Source organism: Balaenoptera musculus, unplaced genomic scaffold (assembly GCF_009873245.2).
Source record: "Balaenoptera musculus isolate JJ_BM4_2016_0621 unplaced genomic scaffold, mBalMus1.pri.v3 scaffold_112_arrow_ctg1, whole genome shotgun sequence".
In the NCBI taxonomy this organism is placed as follows: Eukaryota; Metazoa; Chordata; class Mammalia; order Artiodactyla; family Balaenopteridae; genus Balaenoptera; species Balaenoptera musculus.
The window spans coordinates 4,711-20,588 of record NW_023503206.1 but is presented as its reverse complement, the minus strand read 5'-3'; the positions used below and the strand labels follow the sequence as shown (position 1 = coordinate 20,588).

The 15,878-nt window shown below is 52.9% G+C and overlaps 3 non-coding genes across 3 annotated transcripts; 2 read left to right on the top strand and 1 right to left on the bottom strand.

Annotated features, from left to right (window-relative positions):
- The first annotated feature begins 4,658 nt into the window (after positions 1-4,658).
- LOC118889487 lies at positions 4,659-4,849 on the top strand. Its single transcript, XR_005018545.1, has one exon. It is a non-coding gene; the product is annotated as a U2 spliceosomal RNA (small nuclear RNA).
- A 3,892-nt stretch (positions 4,850-8,741) lies between these two features.
- LOC118889484 lies at positions 8,742-8,932 on the top strand. The gene has a single exon (XR_005018543.1). It is a non-coding gene; the product is annotated as a U2 spliceosomal RNA (small nuclear RNA).
- A 2,435-nt stretch (positions 8,933-11,367) lies between these two features.
- Positions 11,368-11,558, bottom strand: LOC118889483. The gene has a single exon (XR_005018542.1). It is a non-coding gene; the product is annotated as a U2 spliceosomal RNA (small nuclear RNA).
- Positions 11,559-15,878: the final 4,320 nt, after the last annotated feature.

Sequence of the window (15,878 nt, the reverse complement as noted above, 5' to 3'; positions counted from 1 at the left end):
ACCCAGTGCCATTTTTTTTCCAGTGTGTGTGACTTACAAAGTCAGTGCTTCTCCATCTTTAATGTGCACAGGGCTCCCCTGTGGCCCTTACTGGAATGCAGATTCTTGTTCAGTAGGGGTCACGGACTGAATTGTGCCCCCAAAGTTCGTATCTTGAAGCCCTAGTGGGAGGGGAGGCCTCTGGGGCCAATGAGGTTAAGAAGAGGTCAGGAGGGGTGGGGCCCTCTTGTTGGGATTAGCTCCCCAATGAGTGGGGGCACCAGCGCGCTTGTTCTTTCTCTCTCTCTCTAACACGTGAGGAGAGGGAGGGAAGTCCGCCATCTGCAAGCCAAGAGAGGGATCTCCCCAGAACCCTGCCACGCTGGCACCCTGATCGGGGACTTCCAGTCTCTCCAGCACGGTGAGAAAATACATTTCAGTTCTTTAAGCCACGAGCCTGTGGCATTTTGTTTTGGCAGCCCTGGCAGCCCCATCAAACTAAGACCGGAGGTCTGACTTGGTGCCTGCATCCTGCGTTTCTCACCAGCTCCTGGGCGATGCGGATGCTGCTGGTCACAGACCGCACTTTGAGCAGCAAGGGCCTAGAACCGATTACTAGAAAGTGACCCTAAAGGCTGTATATTCTCCCTGACGATGAGTACTTTCAATGTTCTCCTGTAAATCTACAACAGAGATCTGTTATTATAACCCCAAACTCTTAACAGCTCTGGCTTGTCAGAGGCACTCAGCAAATCATTGCCAGAGAGAAGAATGGATGAGCCAAGGGTTGTGCCTGACCGTTGGCTGCCTGGCCTCGGGGGAAGACCTCTGCCCTTGGAAGACCTTTGGAAGCCTCGTGGGTGAGTCAGGCAGCCTCTCTCCCCTCTGAGACTTGGGGGTGATAACACTTCCTCAGGGTACTGTAAAGGTAAAATGAGATTGTGACCAGGAATGTGCCATAAGCAGTGCCTGGCTCACACACAGAGGCATTAACAAACCGTCGGTGAGCAGATCTGAGCCCCACGAACGGTTTCTTGGCCTCTGGACTGGAACTCCTTGATGCAACGCTCATGTTGGCCTCCTGACCTGGAAGCTGACCAGACTGTCCCGGTCAGGGCAGCCAGCGGGCCCGGGCGGGAGGATAAGAATGGGGGGGGGGGGGGGAGATGAGGGAATTTATTTAGAGCCACTTTTTATTTTCTGTGACATGGAAAATACTTCTGTGCCTGGCCTTCACCCATTTTTTCCCTATTGAATGGTCGTTCTTTTATAATAACTTCTAGGAGCTCGTTATGTGTTAGAAAGATAAGTACTTTTTCTGTGATTGGGGTTGCAAATATTTATTCTTACTTGTTTTGTCATAAATCACCTGTAAGTGATGTGACACCCCGGGGCAGGTGCTGGGAGTAGACAGAGGCAGGCCAGAAGCCATTCCTGCCCTCAGGGCGCCTCCAACCCAGGATGGGGACTTAAGACACCGGCCCAGATGGCCAGAACACCAAGCAGGACAAGGAGGAGGCCAGTGAGAGATGAACAGATGGTTGGGGTGTTTGGACCACAGCCACCCCTTCTCAGGGAAGCCAAATGAGTTGAGCAGAAGGTGGTCTGATGCACACAGATCTGAACAGGGCTCATGGGATGGGGGGGGGGGGTGCCTGAAGAGCCTTGTCAAGCACATCACACATTGTCTCATTTGACCTTCATCCATTCGTGCAACAAATATTCACCGAGTGCCAAGTACATACGGAGCACTACCACAGGTGCTGAGGAAAGAGCAGCAAACAAAGCCTTTACCATCAAGGTGAAAAGCAGTACAGCACTCATATCTGTATATGCGTGAGTAGACCTACATACCTATGTGTCTGTGTGTCCGTATCTATGTGTATAACTATGCCACGTGACAATCATAGGTGTCAATAACGACTTGGCAGCCGGCAGAGAAATAAGACCAGGTGAAGTGGGATGTGAAACAGGAATAGCTCCGGGTGGGTAGGTGGAGATAGTTGACAGCACTGTAAAATGGAATTATTTCTGTTTTACAGGCAAGAAGTGACTTTCCCTAGAGTGTACTTATCAAGACATTCCCATGGGCTTGCATTTCCACGCGTAGCTTCACAAGTCCCCTAATCAGAGAAGCATTATCATTATCCCCAGTTAAAAAATCATGATCCCCAATTAAAAAAAAACCGAGGCCCCAGTGTTTAGTGAGATGCTTGAATGCAAATCCTGACTTTGTTTCACATTAGCTGTGTGACCTTAGGCAAGTTGCTTGGCCTCTCAGCAGCACTTCAGTCTTTAACAGCGCCGCGTGGCTTGCGGGATCCCAGTTCCCCGACCAGGGATGGAACCCGGGCCCCGCCCCGCCCCCCCCCGCCCCCCCCCCCCCCGCAGTGAAAGCGCCGAGTCCTAACCACTGGGCCGCCAGGGAATTCCCTCACACACTTTAAATATTCTTAACTTTAAATATTCTTAGGCACGTTAAAAAATAAAGAGAAACGAGTGAAATTCAGTTTAATGTTTTCTTTAACTCAAGATACTTTGGCAGTTCCCTGGCGGTCCAGTGGTTAGGAGTCGGGGGTGGGGGGGCCGGGTTTGATTCCTGGTCGGGGTTACCGGGAGCTGCGGCGCGGCCACAAAAATAGAACAAAAAACAAAAACAGATATCTGAAATATCACTTCAACACGTAATTAATACGGAAATTACGGAGATATTTGACAGTTTTTAATACTAAGCCTTTGCAATCCCATGTGTATTTTACACTTAACAGCACATATGGATTAGGAGGAACCACCTTCCTAGCGCTCCCCAGCTGCGAGTGGCTAGTGGCTGTGACCGCTCAGGTCAACAGAATGGGGATGAGAGTGGAGGGAAACGAGTGAGGCGCTTGTCTTGGCCAAAAAATTTCAGGGAGCACCAAAAACCCAGTAATCAAAATAAATCTCTCGATTATCTTAGAATCCAGGTAAGATGAATTGTATCAAAATAGTACTTATCTTGATTGCTGAAGAGCGTTTCGGGGCGGCACTCCCTTAAATGTCCCCCCACCTCCCCGCCCCGAAGGCTAGTTTCTCACTGGCCTCACCTAGTCTTGGCCCCGGATAATACTACTAATACCCACCCCGTGGAGTTATGGGGAGAATCAAATGAGTTAATACACACGGAGCGCTCGGCAGAGGGGCGGGCTCTGGGAAGGGCTCAGGCAGCCCCCGCCATCAGGCTTTCCCTGCGGCAGGGTGAAACGACCCACTGGGTTTCAGTCCTACATCAGTGATACCTTCTAGCTCTTCTGAGATCCAGTGAAAGAAATAGAAACTCCCCAACTAAAGTGAAGCTCTGTTAGGAAGGGGGATGGAAAAGGTTTACGCTGCCTGGGCAGCCTGCAGCCTTTGCCACAGAGAAGCGTTGCCGCTGCGAAACTTTATCCCCGCTTTGCCAGAGGCCTTAATCTATTTACGGTCCTTGATGCCCAGAGCGTCCCTGGCAGTCACTCTCCTCTCTGGTGTCCTGCCACCCCAGGCCAGATCTTCCCCTCTTCAGCCCTGGATCGGGCCAGGACCCTCCTAAGTGCTTCCCCGATTCAGTCTGTTTTGCACACCTTTTGTTCACTCAACAAACGTTTCCTGTGCACCTCCTACAGGCCGGGCACTGGGCTAGTGCTGGGATACAGAGGTTAAGTGCTGACGAGGGTCGCCGCCCTCAAGGATCTCAGATTTCAGTGGCGGAGATAAAGGACTGCCCCCAACGAGTGGTGAATGGTGGACTTGAAGTCCGGGGTGGGATGAAATACAAAGGAGGGCCGCAATCATCCTGGGGTGGGGTGGGGTGCGGAAGAGCCCACGAGGAAGGCTTGCTGGGGCAGCTGAAGCCCAAGCGGAGCCCAGAGGCTCTGCGTTAAGAATTAGACAGGTGAGGAGGAGGTGTAGGGAAAGGAGGTCTCAGGCAGAGGAAGCTTTCTGTAGGAAGCCCGGCATCTGGGTTCATTCGTAGAAGCACCGACGGACGCAGGCGCTTGAGTTGGAGAGAATCCCTCCAGCTGCTCAGCCCGGCCCTCCACATCCACACACCTCCTCCCTTCCCCACTGTGGGCCATCCGCCTTCCGCCTGGCAGGGAGATGAACCCACCGGCCCTGGGAAGCCCCCCTCTAGATCTTCCGCTCCCCGGACTCAGAATGAGTCCCCCACCCGACCCTACGAAGCGGAGGCCTATTTAACACATATGCAGTCTGGGCGTTTCTAGCGAATGTGTCTTGCGACCTCGTCTTCAGGAAAACTCTCAGCCGACGGCTCCTCCCACAGCCCCCTCTAGCCGCCCACCCGGAATCCCCTACGGTTCGGTCTTTTGTGTCCGCTTGCATTGATGCCAAAGAAGAGCTCCCCCGCAGCAGCCCAGAGGATAAGGTCAGCCCGCCGGAGCCACGCCCCCCTTGGGCGGGCGGGGGCGGGGCATGCAAATCAGAAATGGCGCTTCAGCCCGAGAACGACGAAGCTGCAACAGATCCAGAATTCCTCTTCTACAATGTAGAGAATAAAACATCTGCACGAGAGTGTGGTGTAGTGCCACCCACAGTATTGTCACCGAAGCAAAGGAAGTGAGACCTCGAGTGAGCAGTGACAGGGGTCACACTGAGTCGAATATGGATGAGAGGAGGACGGTGACAGCGATGCCAGGGGGCTGGGTATCGCTTCTCGGCCTTTTGGCTAAGATCAAGTGTAGTATCTGTTCTTATCAGTTTAATATCTGATACGTTCTCTACCCGAGAACAACATATTAAGTGGATTTTTGGAGCTGGGAGTTGGAGTAGGAGCTTGCTCCGTCCACTCCGCGCATCGACCTGGTATTGCAGTGTTTCCAGGCCTGGTGCATATCCCCCCCGGGGGTAGTAACTGATGTTTAGAAAGTAAGAGCTCTGTGTTATCCCCCGCTATACGCTGCTTTAGCGAACCTTTTTCTGTCTGAGAGGCCCAGTCCCTTTCCATTCTCAATAGTGTTTTTAAAAACTTCTTGCGTCTGTTTTTCTTGCAGGCTTGTTCCTATGAGATAGGCGGTATCTGCAGAAGAAGGGGGTAGTTGGTCGGCTTGAGAGACGAACCGCTTAGGACAGTGAGAACTCTCTCACGATTTCCCACTTTTCAGCGTTGGGAGGGTTCATCAGTGCCGTTTGGCAGACAGACCAACGACCAGGAGAAACTGACTGCCCTACCATGTCTCTGTGTGCTGTGGCTGTTTTCGCATTCACCTTGCCGTTTCTCTCCGTTTCTTTTCCTCTTAGTAACTGAACGTCCCTTTCTCCATTTTTCTCTCATTTCCGCCATGTTTTAAACCCTGTTCTTGGGCTAAGAATTTCTTCTCTCTTCTGCCTTCTTTCTAAGTGGAGTTTTGTGCTTTTGCTCAAACTTGGCGTGCTCCGGAGAGCATAGTTTCTGCCCCACAGCCTTCTCACGGGGCCTCTCTCCCCCCATTCCTCCGTCTGTAGAAACTAGGAAAGGAGCGGAGGGGGTATCCAAGCTTCCTCTTGCTGTTCCCAGACCGTTTCCACGCCACCCTCAAGGCACAAGGAGAACAGTAACTTGAGTCTTCTGTCTTCCGTCTCTACTTTCCCCGGCTTCTTTTGGTGTCTCCAGCATTACTCCTGTCCTCATGGTTCCTGATGTCAGTATCCACAGGCAGAAAAGGATCGAGCGGGAGGGCAGCTCCCGCTGAGAGCCACGAAGATCCACCCGGAATGTAGGTTTAAATGATGGGCTTTCCGGGCTTCCCTGGTGGCTCAGTGGTTAACAATCCGCCTGCCAGTGCAGGGGACACGGGTTCGAGCCCTGGTCCAGGAAGATCCCACAGGCCCCGGAGCCACTAAGCCCGTGTGCCACAACTACTGAACCTGCGTGCTGCAGCTACTGCAGCCCGCACGTCTCGAGCCCGCAACAAGAGAAGCCACCGCAATGAGAAGCCCGCGCACCGCAACGACCAGTAACCCCCGCTCGCCGCGACGAGAGCAAGCCCCCGAGCAGCAACGAAGATCCAACGCAGCCAAAAATAAATAAATAAATACATTTATATTAAAAAAAAAAAAAAAAGTGATGGGCTTTTCACTTAGGTGTGTGGGTTGGTTGTACTGTATACAGCTGACTGACTGACAAGGAGAGGTCAGTGCCACTGAAGGAGTTTTATTACTTACAGTTCCCAAGAGAAGAGGGCACGCCACACCCTGCAGCGAGCCACATGGGGGACTCGGCCTGGCCTGCTTGGTTGGGAGGCAGGAGAGGAGAGTATATGGCCTTTATCGTCCTGGGGAGGGGAGGGGAGGGGAGGGTGGGAAGAATGGGCAGAGGCAGCAGGGTAGGCAAGTTTGAGCAAGGTTCGGATTGGACCATTAGAATAGCATTCGGTGAGCTTTGGGCTACAGGGCTGTTCTCTAGTTGTGAGGTACCGGGCCCTGGGGTGAGAGAGGACAGGGGAAATACTAGCTGGAGTGTGAGAGTAACTAGAGGAGGCAGTTGCAGATACGGGTGTTGGAAGATTGCTTTGCACGTGAACGGCAGGCTCCCAAAGCAAGCAGGTTGCATTTCTAGGAATTAGTTAGTCCTGGGAGGGGCAGTCTCTTCCAGGCCAGCAGGCCCTCAAGATGTCAAAGCATCGTAAATTATAGAAAAATTTAAAACATGATTAATCCAGTGGATGATCATTTTATTTGAACTTTCCAGTCTTGGGATTACCTAGGGGTAGAGTGTGGAAAGGCAAAGAGGGCGCTAGTAGAAGCATTCGACATACACCTCTCCTACCAAGGCATCCCCCCCACAGCACGAGATCAGATTCCAATGAACAGTATACATTGGGGTTTATTCATTCAAGAAATATGGATTGAGGGACTTACTTCCCCGGTGGCGCCGTGGTTAAGAATCCGCCCGCCAATGCAGGGGACACGGGTTCGAGCCCTGGTCCGGGAAGATCCCACATGCCACGGAGCAACTAAGCCCGTGTGCCACAACTACTGAGCCTGCGCTCTACAGCCCGCGAGCCACAACTACTGAGCCCACGTGCCACAACTACTGAAGCCCGCACGCCTAGGGCCTGTGCTCCACAACAAGAGAAGCCACTGCAATGAGAAGCCTGCGCACCGCAAGAAAGAGTAGCCCCCGCTCAATGCAACTAGAGAAAGCCCGCGCACAGCAACGAAGACGCAATGCAGCCAAAAAGTAAATAAATAAATAAATTTATTTAAAAGAAGAAGAAGAAGAAGAAAACCTAGAGGAAGATTTAGGAAATTATAAGTCCTTTCGACTCAAAATCTGAAAGATATGTTTTTAATTGATACATATGATGATATAAAAACAACTTTCCATGAAACCTTGAAGCAATGGAATCATCACCTTAAGTAAAGCCAAAGCCAGATATCCAACAGGAGAAAATGGTCACCGCTTCCATTACAGACAAAGGGCCAGTCCCCTGAATGTGTAAGTTGCAGATCCACGCCCTTAGGATAAAGCCCATCCGAGAATCCAGGAGGAAAAGGGCCGAAGACCCCCAACAAGGAGTTAGCTCACAGAGAGAAAATAAAGGCGTCTCTGAAACAGGAGAGGACGCTCAACCTTATTTACCCAAGATTAGAAAACTGCAAATCCAAACTACGCCGAGGTACCATTTTCACCTATGAGATCGACCCCTCCCCCTTTCCCCACCCCGCACCAAAAAAGCATTCGCAGGTTTGATGCCACGTGGGGTTGTTGGCGAGGCTGGGGAAAGAGGCGCTGCCGGGGAACGCCTGCCCTGCTCTTCCGGTCACCGTTCGTGATCTCCCGAGCTTCCAGGCTCCGTTGCAGTGAGGATGGCTGGGACCGCGACGGCCCTGCACCACCGTGAGGGCACAAGGGCACGCGACCGGCCTCCGCAGAGCGCCGTGCACGGGGGCCGGGCGCGATTCGCAGGCCCTTCAGGCCGTGCACGTCGATTTGAGCAAACTCCGCGGGAGTGAATCACGCTGCGAAAACGGAGATGCTAAGTTATTGATTTGCGACGGGCAGTGTTGCATTCCAACGACTGTCACCCAGGACATCCCTTCTCAGGACGCCCCCCAGGGGACCCGAACCGTCGGGCAGAAGACGGGCGAGAGAACACCGACGCGAGCAGAGCGGCCCCGAGCAAGGAGGGGCGAGGTGGGTGTGGTGGTGGTGGCGGTGGCGGCGGCGGCTGACGAGCCGCCGTAATCGTGGCGTGTGTCGGGCACTGGCTAAGCGTGGAGGAGGCGCTCTTACTCATTGAACGGTTGTTGAATGTGCAGTGCGTGCGTGGGGGAAGAGCAGTGGGCAAAAGCAAGTTCTTGATTTCTGGGGCTCGAACCGTGACAGCTGCTACCGTGTCAGCGCTCCCCTCGCATTCTCCGGCTGCCGCCCCTGTCTCGGGTCTGCGGCAGGACGTGCACCGGCCAGGAGGCCAGGAGGCGGGCTCCGGGTCCGGCCTGGGTTCCGGGCGCGAGGAGCCGGTCCGGAGGGGGAGGGCGGAGTCCGCCCGCGGTAGCCGCGCGTCCTCGGGCGACAGAAGGCGGAGCATGCAGATTAGAAATGGCTGTTCGGCGCGGGAATGACGGGACAATCAAGTACACAGAATTTCTCCTCACAAAGGTAGAGAACAGAAAGTCTGCACAGGTCTCTAGTGATAGCACTGTGGACGACGCAAAAGGAGTCAGACGAGGCGTGAGGATGAGGGCGCTCACCGTGGCTTGAATAGGGATGAAGGGAGGACGGCAACGGCCAGAGGGAGCGAGGTGGTATCGCTTCTCGGCCTTTTGGCTAAGATCAAGTGTAGTATCTGTTCTTATCAGTTTAATATCTGATACGTCCTCTATCCGAGGACAATATATTAAATGGATTTTTGGAGCAGGGAGTAGGAATAGGAGCTTGCTCCGTCCACTCCACGCATCGACCTGGTATTGCAGTACTTCCAGGAACGGTGCACCCCCTTTGGGGACCACAAAAGTGTGCAAAGGAAGAGAAGTATATTTCTTCAGTATGTGGGTTGCGGGGGTACAAAGTTATGGTTTACTTTTTCAGATGGCGTCGACATGGGACAACAAGCACTGCTGTCGTGTTTGTGCTAGCGCTCGCCCCATTGAGGAAGTGCTATTGGTATTTCTACGTGCCCCGCTTGCAGGGAAAGTGGGTTGAGTCTTCCGGCTGTGCCTGCACGTGCAGAAACTCCCCGCCCCTTCATGGACCGCGTCATGGTGGCAGCTGGTGTTCCGTGGTCACTTGTTCGGCTCTGGCAGCGAAGAGACAAACGCTTCCGTGCTTGAGGAGGCTCTAGCCGTATGCGGGTGGGGGGCCCCGAAAGGTGGGCTCGGCCCCCGTAACTCATGCCCATCGGCATGCGTTCCTGCCCCGTCCGCAAGGCAAGCAGGCGCCCTGAAACCACTGTGTGAAAAGCAGATACTGGCTTCCACGTTGTGATTCTTAAGTTTTAGCATGGGTGCAGAGGCTGTTTTTTTAATTGGTTTCCCGCTTGTGGGAGCCTGGTGCCCGGGGAAGTTCTCTGATCTACTTTTCCGTGCTTCGTTTGAGGGGAAAACGCGGGTTGGCTCCTGGAGCCTGCAATCTTGACCAGAGGTGGCACGCCAGGCAGTGCACTGGTTTTTCTCTCCACTGAAGCCCAAGAGCCCTAGAGCTTGCCGAGGCAGCGGGGTGGGGAAGAGGCAGAAGGAAGCTGTAGGAGCACCTTCTCCTCTTCCCGTTGCCAACGTGCGGTAGGCTCTGTCGACCTACGCCCGACGTAGACTGAGAGACGCGTTCCTCTTTCCTGGCAGCAGTCTATTTCTTCCTCGACGCAGGCAGTGTGGGTTCAGTACTGTTGTTTTCTTTTGTTTTCTTCGTTGTGGAGAAGACTCAGCTCCTCCGCAGGGACCTCCGTCCACTTCCTCAGCGGGGGCAGACGTACCTTCTCATCAGAGTGCTACAGGAAGAATGGAGAAAAAAAAAAAAAAAAAAAAAAAGGAAGTGGACCTAATAAGGCGCGAGAAATACAGGCACCCCCCTCCCCCCGGCCTCTCTTCTCTTGTCTTTCTCCCCTGCCGCTGTGAAGCCCGATCTCAAAACCTACACCCCAGCGCTGCCACTGCGGTGGAGCGAGCGCGCCCGCTGAGGCCGCCCGGCGCCGCGCTAGCGCTAAGCGGCAGTGAGTTCCAACTCGACCTACACGCGGGCGCAGCGTGACGCTGGGCAGGTTAATTGGCCCCTCCCACAGAGGGTGGCAGCGGGCGCTGGCGTCACTTCCTTCCTGAGTTCCCTCCCGCCGCCGCCGCCGCCGCCGCCGCCGCCGCCGCCGGTACAGCTGCAGTCTCACCGCCCCTTGCTGCCCAGCACGTGCGTGAGCTGATGCTTCCACCGCAGCGGTAGAGACTCTGCTGTGTCACTTACCCTCCGCTCTGCCGTCCGCAAGGTAGCTTACTGGCCCCTGTCCTACCTCAGGCATCCGAGGGCTGCCCTGCGTAGCTGTGCCACGTCGTTTCACACGCCCACTGCCTCCGCGCGTCCCTGGCACTGCGGGCGCGTGGGGGAACAGGAAGACACGACTAAAGCCGCAGCCTGAGGAGCGATCGCTCTCACCCGTGGCTGCTGGGAAGTGCAGCGATCTCCACTACTCCTCCCTCACCCGTCTGCGACCTCGGTCCTGCTGCGCCGCTTGGCTCCACACCTCTGCGCTGCGCCGCCGCCGCACGGGATTGTGTCGGCAGCGCGCGTGCGTGCAGTAGCCTGGAGCGGTTAACGGACGAAGCTGTAGGGGCAGCCGCTGCTCCGAGGAAGGTGGGCTCAGTTTCGGTGGGAGCGGCTGTAACCTCGAACGAGTGGCGCGCGTGGGGCGCTACCGGTTAATCGCTACCTGTCAAGAAAGAAAGTGGCGCTCCAGGGCGCCTGCTTGCCTGGTGGACGAGACAGGAACGCATGCCGATGGGCATGAGTTACGGGGGCCGAGCCCACCTTACGGGGCCCCCCACCCGCATACGGCTAGAGCCTTCCTCAAGGACGGAGAATTTTGTCTCTTCGCTGCCGGAGCCGAACAAGTGAGCACGAAGCAGCAGCTGCCACCATGACGCGGTCCACGAAAAGGCAGGGAGTTTTCCGCGCGTGCAGGCATGGCCAAAGCCTCAACCCACTTCCCTGCAGGCGCAGCAGCTCGAAAAACCAATGGCACTTCCTCCACGAAAAGAGTGCTAGTCCAGACGGAGCAGTAGTACCTACTGCCTCACCGCTCTGCATCATCTGCAGATGTATATATAATTTTATAATCGCGAAGAAGTAAGATCATGTAATTTCATAATTCTGAAGAAGTAAAACGTAGGTAATTTTGTAAATCTGAAGAAATACATTTCTCTTCCTTTGCACACCTTTCTAGTTCCCCCCCAAGGGGGTGCACCGTTCCTGGAAGTACTGCAATACCAGGTCGATGCATGGAGTGGACGGAGCAAGCTCCTATTCCAACTCCCTGCTCCAAAAATCCATTTAATATATTGTCCTCGGATAGAGGACGTATCAGATATTAAACTGATAAGAACAGATACTACACTTGATCTTAGCCAAAAGGCCGAGAAGCGATACCGCCGTCAGCCCCTTCGCCAGCACACCCCTCTTCTCTCTCGCCTTTCAGCTCACGGTGAGGAAACTCAGCCTCACACCAATGCCCGCCCTCTTCCCTAGACTTCACAGCGCCCCAGTGCCACAACTTGTAACACATACCTAGTTTGTCAGATCCTTTAACTTATTGGGGGCTTTTAGGCTTTCTATTCTCCCATGCCTCCCCCAAACAGCCAAGCAATTTGCATGCCCCGCCCACAAGCGCGCCCGTTTCCTGCTCCCCGTGTGCGCCCTCTCGCGGTGGAACCGAAACAAGCGCGTACCCGGAAAGCTCCTTCCGCCTGCTTTCCCGGGAAACGCCCAGAGCGAGAGAGACGCACAGAGTTCTACCAGGTTTTGCTTTCCAGCATTTCTTTTTCTTCTCAACTTTTTCCCCAAACATACAGGTACGTTGAAAGATTTTTACGAGTGGACACCCACCCACCACCTAACGTCATCTTACTGTTGTACGGACGCATACGCACATGAGTTGGCTATGTTTAAGTTCTAGGGTCAAATTTTAATAACGTCGTTTCCCACAGTCCTTTATTTTCCCTTCTATCAGTTATTCACAAAAAGACTTAAATATAAGGAAAAACAAGACGAAACAAAGCAGGTCCTTCTTGTGTCAGGGCCTACTGGGTCCCGGAGAGCAAATGTGCATGTCTATTTTTCCCTGGATACTGAGAGATAAGGGGAGCCCCATCAGCCTGGCTGTGTTTTTTGCCCCCTACGGTCAGTTCAGTGGCACAGGTGCAGCCCAGAGTGGTTAGGAGGTGGAGGTTGGCCACGTGAGCCTGACAGCGCGGGCACGGGGCGAGGCAGCCGCGGGGGCGGGGGGGGGGGGGGCAGGAATCTACGTGCGGGGGGAAATTGTCTGGATGAGGGGTGGGGGTGAAGGGACGCTGAAAGGTGTGCCGACAAAACAATGAATCAATAGTCAATCTAAGAAGGAAACGGGAAATTTTCTTCGAGCCCACCTGAGGGTTATAACCGGGGAGACGGTCTTTCCGAAGCCTCTGAGGACTGTTGCGAAGAGGTAATGTACTTTCCTCCCCCGCCCCACCCCCGGGCCGCGTGGCTTGCGGGATTGTGGGATTTGGGATCTTAGTTCCCCCACCAGGGATTGAACCCGGGCCCTCCGCAGTGAGAGCGCCGACTCTTACCCACTGGACCGCCAGGGAAGTCCCATGTGATACTTTTTGTTTTTAATTGAAGTATAGTTGATTTACAGTGTTTCAGGTGTACAGCAAAGTGATTCAGATATATTTATTTGCTTTTTATTATATGTTCTTCAGATATATAATATATATTCCTTTTCAGATATATATACACGCTGTATATATTATACAGTATCACATAGTCTTTTCAGGTTCTTTTCCATTATAGGTTATTACAAGATATTGAATATAGTTCCCTGTGTTATACAGTAGGTCCTTGTTGTTTCACTCTTTTATGTATGGTAGTGTGTATCTCTTAATACCAAATTCCAAATTTCTCCCTCTCCTCCTCACTTTCCCCTTTGGTAGCCATAAGTATATGTGATTGTAGAGAAGGGGTAAGTGCAATCAAGCACACATCTTGGTAAAAGGTTACAGCTACTCAGAAGGAACAGATATCTTAGTTAAGGGTGTTAGTGCTTTTCTAAGTATGGGAAGCATGCAAGAAACTGGGTGCATAAAATTTTCTCTTGCAAATATCTAACTCTCTGAGGTCGGGTTCTGTCAGTTTCCTCCTCATCCTGATCTCCACCCTGAATCCCTTTCAGGGTGGGTGGTAGGTCAGCAACTATAGAGACTAATGACTTGATCCTTGTAGAACTGGATGGTGGGTAATTCTTTATTTTACAGTCCCTTCCCTTTCAGTCTTAATTTCCACCAAGGCTAAGGGGGCATGTCGTAACCAAACTGTGCCACTTGCTAAGAATGCTCACTCCCAGGTCAGGTGAGGATTTCGTTGATAGGCCACTCAATGTGCTATTACTGGACTAGGCCCTGTTAACAATAGCCAAAAGCCCCTGGACTGCCTGTCTTACTAGTCTGTTATGGTCCAGGAAACAGTTCCCGCTTGTTGCTCCTTCCCTCCTCTAGAGGTACACTATTGCAATCATTGCTCTTATAGAACTGGATATTTGATCTATCATCGCAAGTCCCCAAGTCATCGTTATTTCTGATCTCAGATGGCCTCGGCCTGTGGCAGCTCGAAGCAAGATTTTGGTTCCTGGCCAGAGATTGAGGTCAGGTCGAGGCAGTGAGAGCACCAAATCCTAGCCACTAGATTAGCGGTCAGTGACAAGGACCTGGTCCTTTGGCTTTGCTGAAAAGAATTCCCACAAAGACGGAAAGTAGTGAAACAAGTAAAGTGTTTATTAGGAGGAAAAGGGTACAGTATGTGTGGATAGACACACGGGTGGCTCAGAGAGAGAGTCGTGCCCTCGTGGTAGTTTGAATCACATTTATGGGGCATTTCTTCCAGGTTTCCTTTGACCAATCATCTTGCTTTGCCTGGTTCTGAGTCCGTATTTGGTATATGTCAGGGTCCCCCCCTGTGTGCCTGTGCATCTCTTGGCCAAGATGGATTCTAGCGAAGAGGCCGATGGGTAGTTGACATCACTTACTATGAGGTGACCCCCCCCCTCCCTTTTTGACCTTCAAGGAGCCTTTCTGCACATGTGTAGTTGGGGAGGTCTCCTTGACTTCGAGAATGAAGAATATGTGGTCTTTTATCTCTTATCTGAGCAGGGTCCAGCCTCCTCCATCATCCTGGGTTTTGGAGTTTCTGCTATTATGGAGTTTCTGTCCACAGGGGACTAACTTCAGCTGTTTGGCCTGGGGCCCATCTAGCTCCTGCCTCATTTCTATCAGCGGCTCAGTCACACGTTCAGTAATGCAGGAAACAGTAATCTTGTAAAATAGGCAGAATACAAGTAATATAGCTAGTAACATCAATAAGGTCATAAGTAAGTATTTAAGCCAAGAATTCCATTAGATGCAGTTCAGTATCTCCCCAGGTCATCCGACCTGTTCCACACCAATTGCTATCTCCGGAGGACAACAATTGTTACCGGCAGGAGGGCTTTTTAAGTAGCGCTCTCCATGTTGCGACTCCAAATCCTGGAACTAGTTTTATCCAGCCTTGCGGAGGCGGCATCTCCAGGTAACGTTGTTAAGTAGATGGCAGGCCCGAGGCTCCATCCAAGGCGGCTGCCAGGCTCCATGCTCTTCACCACTTCAAGCCTGCCTGACCAGCAGGTGTTGACGCCTTCAACAGGGTCGCCACTGCACTGCAATCCTGCCCTGCCCCTAGGCCTGTGGTCACGAGAAGCCCGGACCTGTCTCTTCCATGTTTGCATTCTCTTACCCCGTAAGACTCTCTGTATTCTCTTGCACCCCTCCTCCAATCCCCCTCGGATTTCTGAAACCTTGTTTTCTGACTCTCCCCACCCCCCATTCTCAACCTTCCTTCTCTGTCCGCTCTAACCTTCCCCTGAGGACACGCATTCCTGCAGCCTACTCAGGTGGTGGCCATCTCTCTTCACGCCTCATTTCGCTGGTCCTTGCTCCACGTTGTCACTTACACAGCACCCTCCCCCTTCCCTGTCTGCCACAGCCAACCTTGAATCTCACACCACCAGGCTATACCACCCACGACCAAGTCTCCTTGCTACTGTCGACCATCCAGCTGCAGGTCACTTCCTGGCAGGTTTTAGCTCCTGGCTCCCTGTCTCTCTCCAGCACACTCCTGTCATCATTCCTGGTGATGTCAACAGCCCCACAGATGGCCTCTCAGTTTCTTGACTTAGCCCCAACCCCAGTCACTCACTCCCCTGGTCTAACCCTAAATCTAGTCTTTTTAAAATTTTGTAAATTATTTTATTTTATTTTAGGCTGCGTTGGGTCTTTGTTGCTGTGTGCGGGCGTTCTCTAGTTGCAGTGAGTTGTTGCGGAGCACGGGCTCTAGGCTCACGGGCTTCAGTAGTTGTGGCTCACAGGCTCTAGAGCGAAGGCTGAGTAGTTGCGGCGCAAGGGCTTAGTTGCTCCGCGGCATGTGGGATCTTCCCGGACCAGGGCTCGAACCCATGTCCCCTGAATTGACAGGCAGATTCTTAACCACTAGCGCCACCAGGGAAGCCCCCTAGATCTAGTCTTTACCAAGTGCTTTAACCCCTCTGCTCCTAGCATCACACTCTCCAATCACCTTCCTCCTTCCCTCCCCCTCCCTCCCACCCTCCGTCCCGCCCTTAGCTACCCTTTGGTACCTGCCACCTGATGAAATAAAATTCATATTTTAAGGCAAGAAAAAA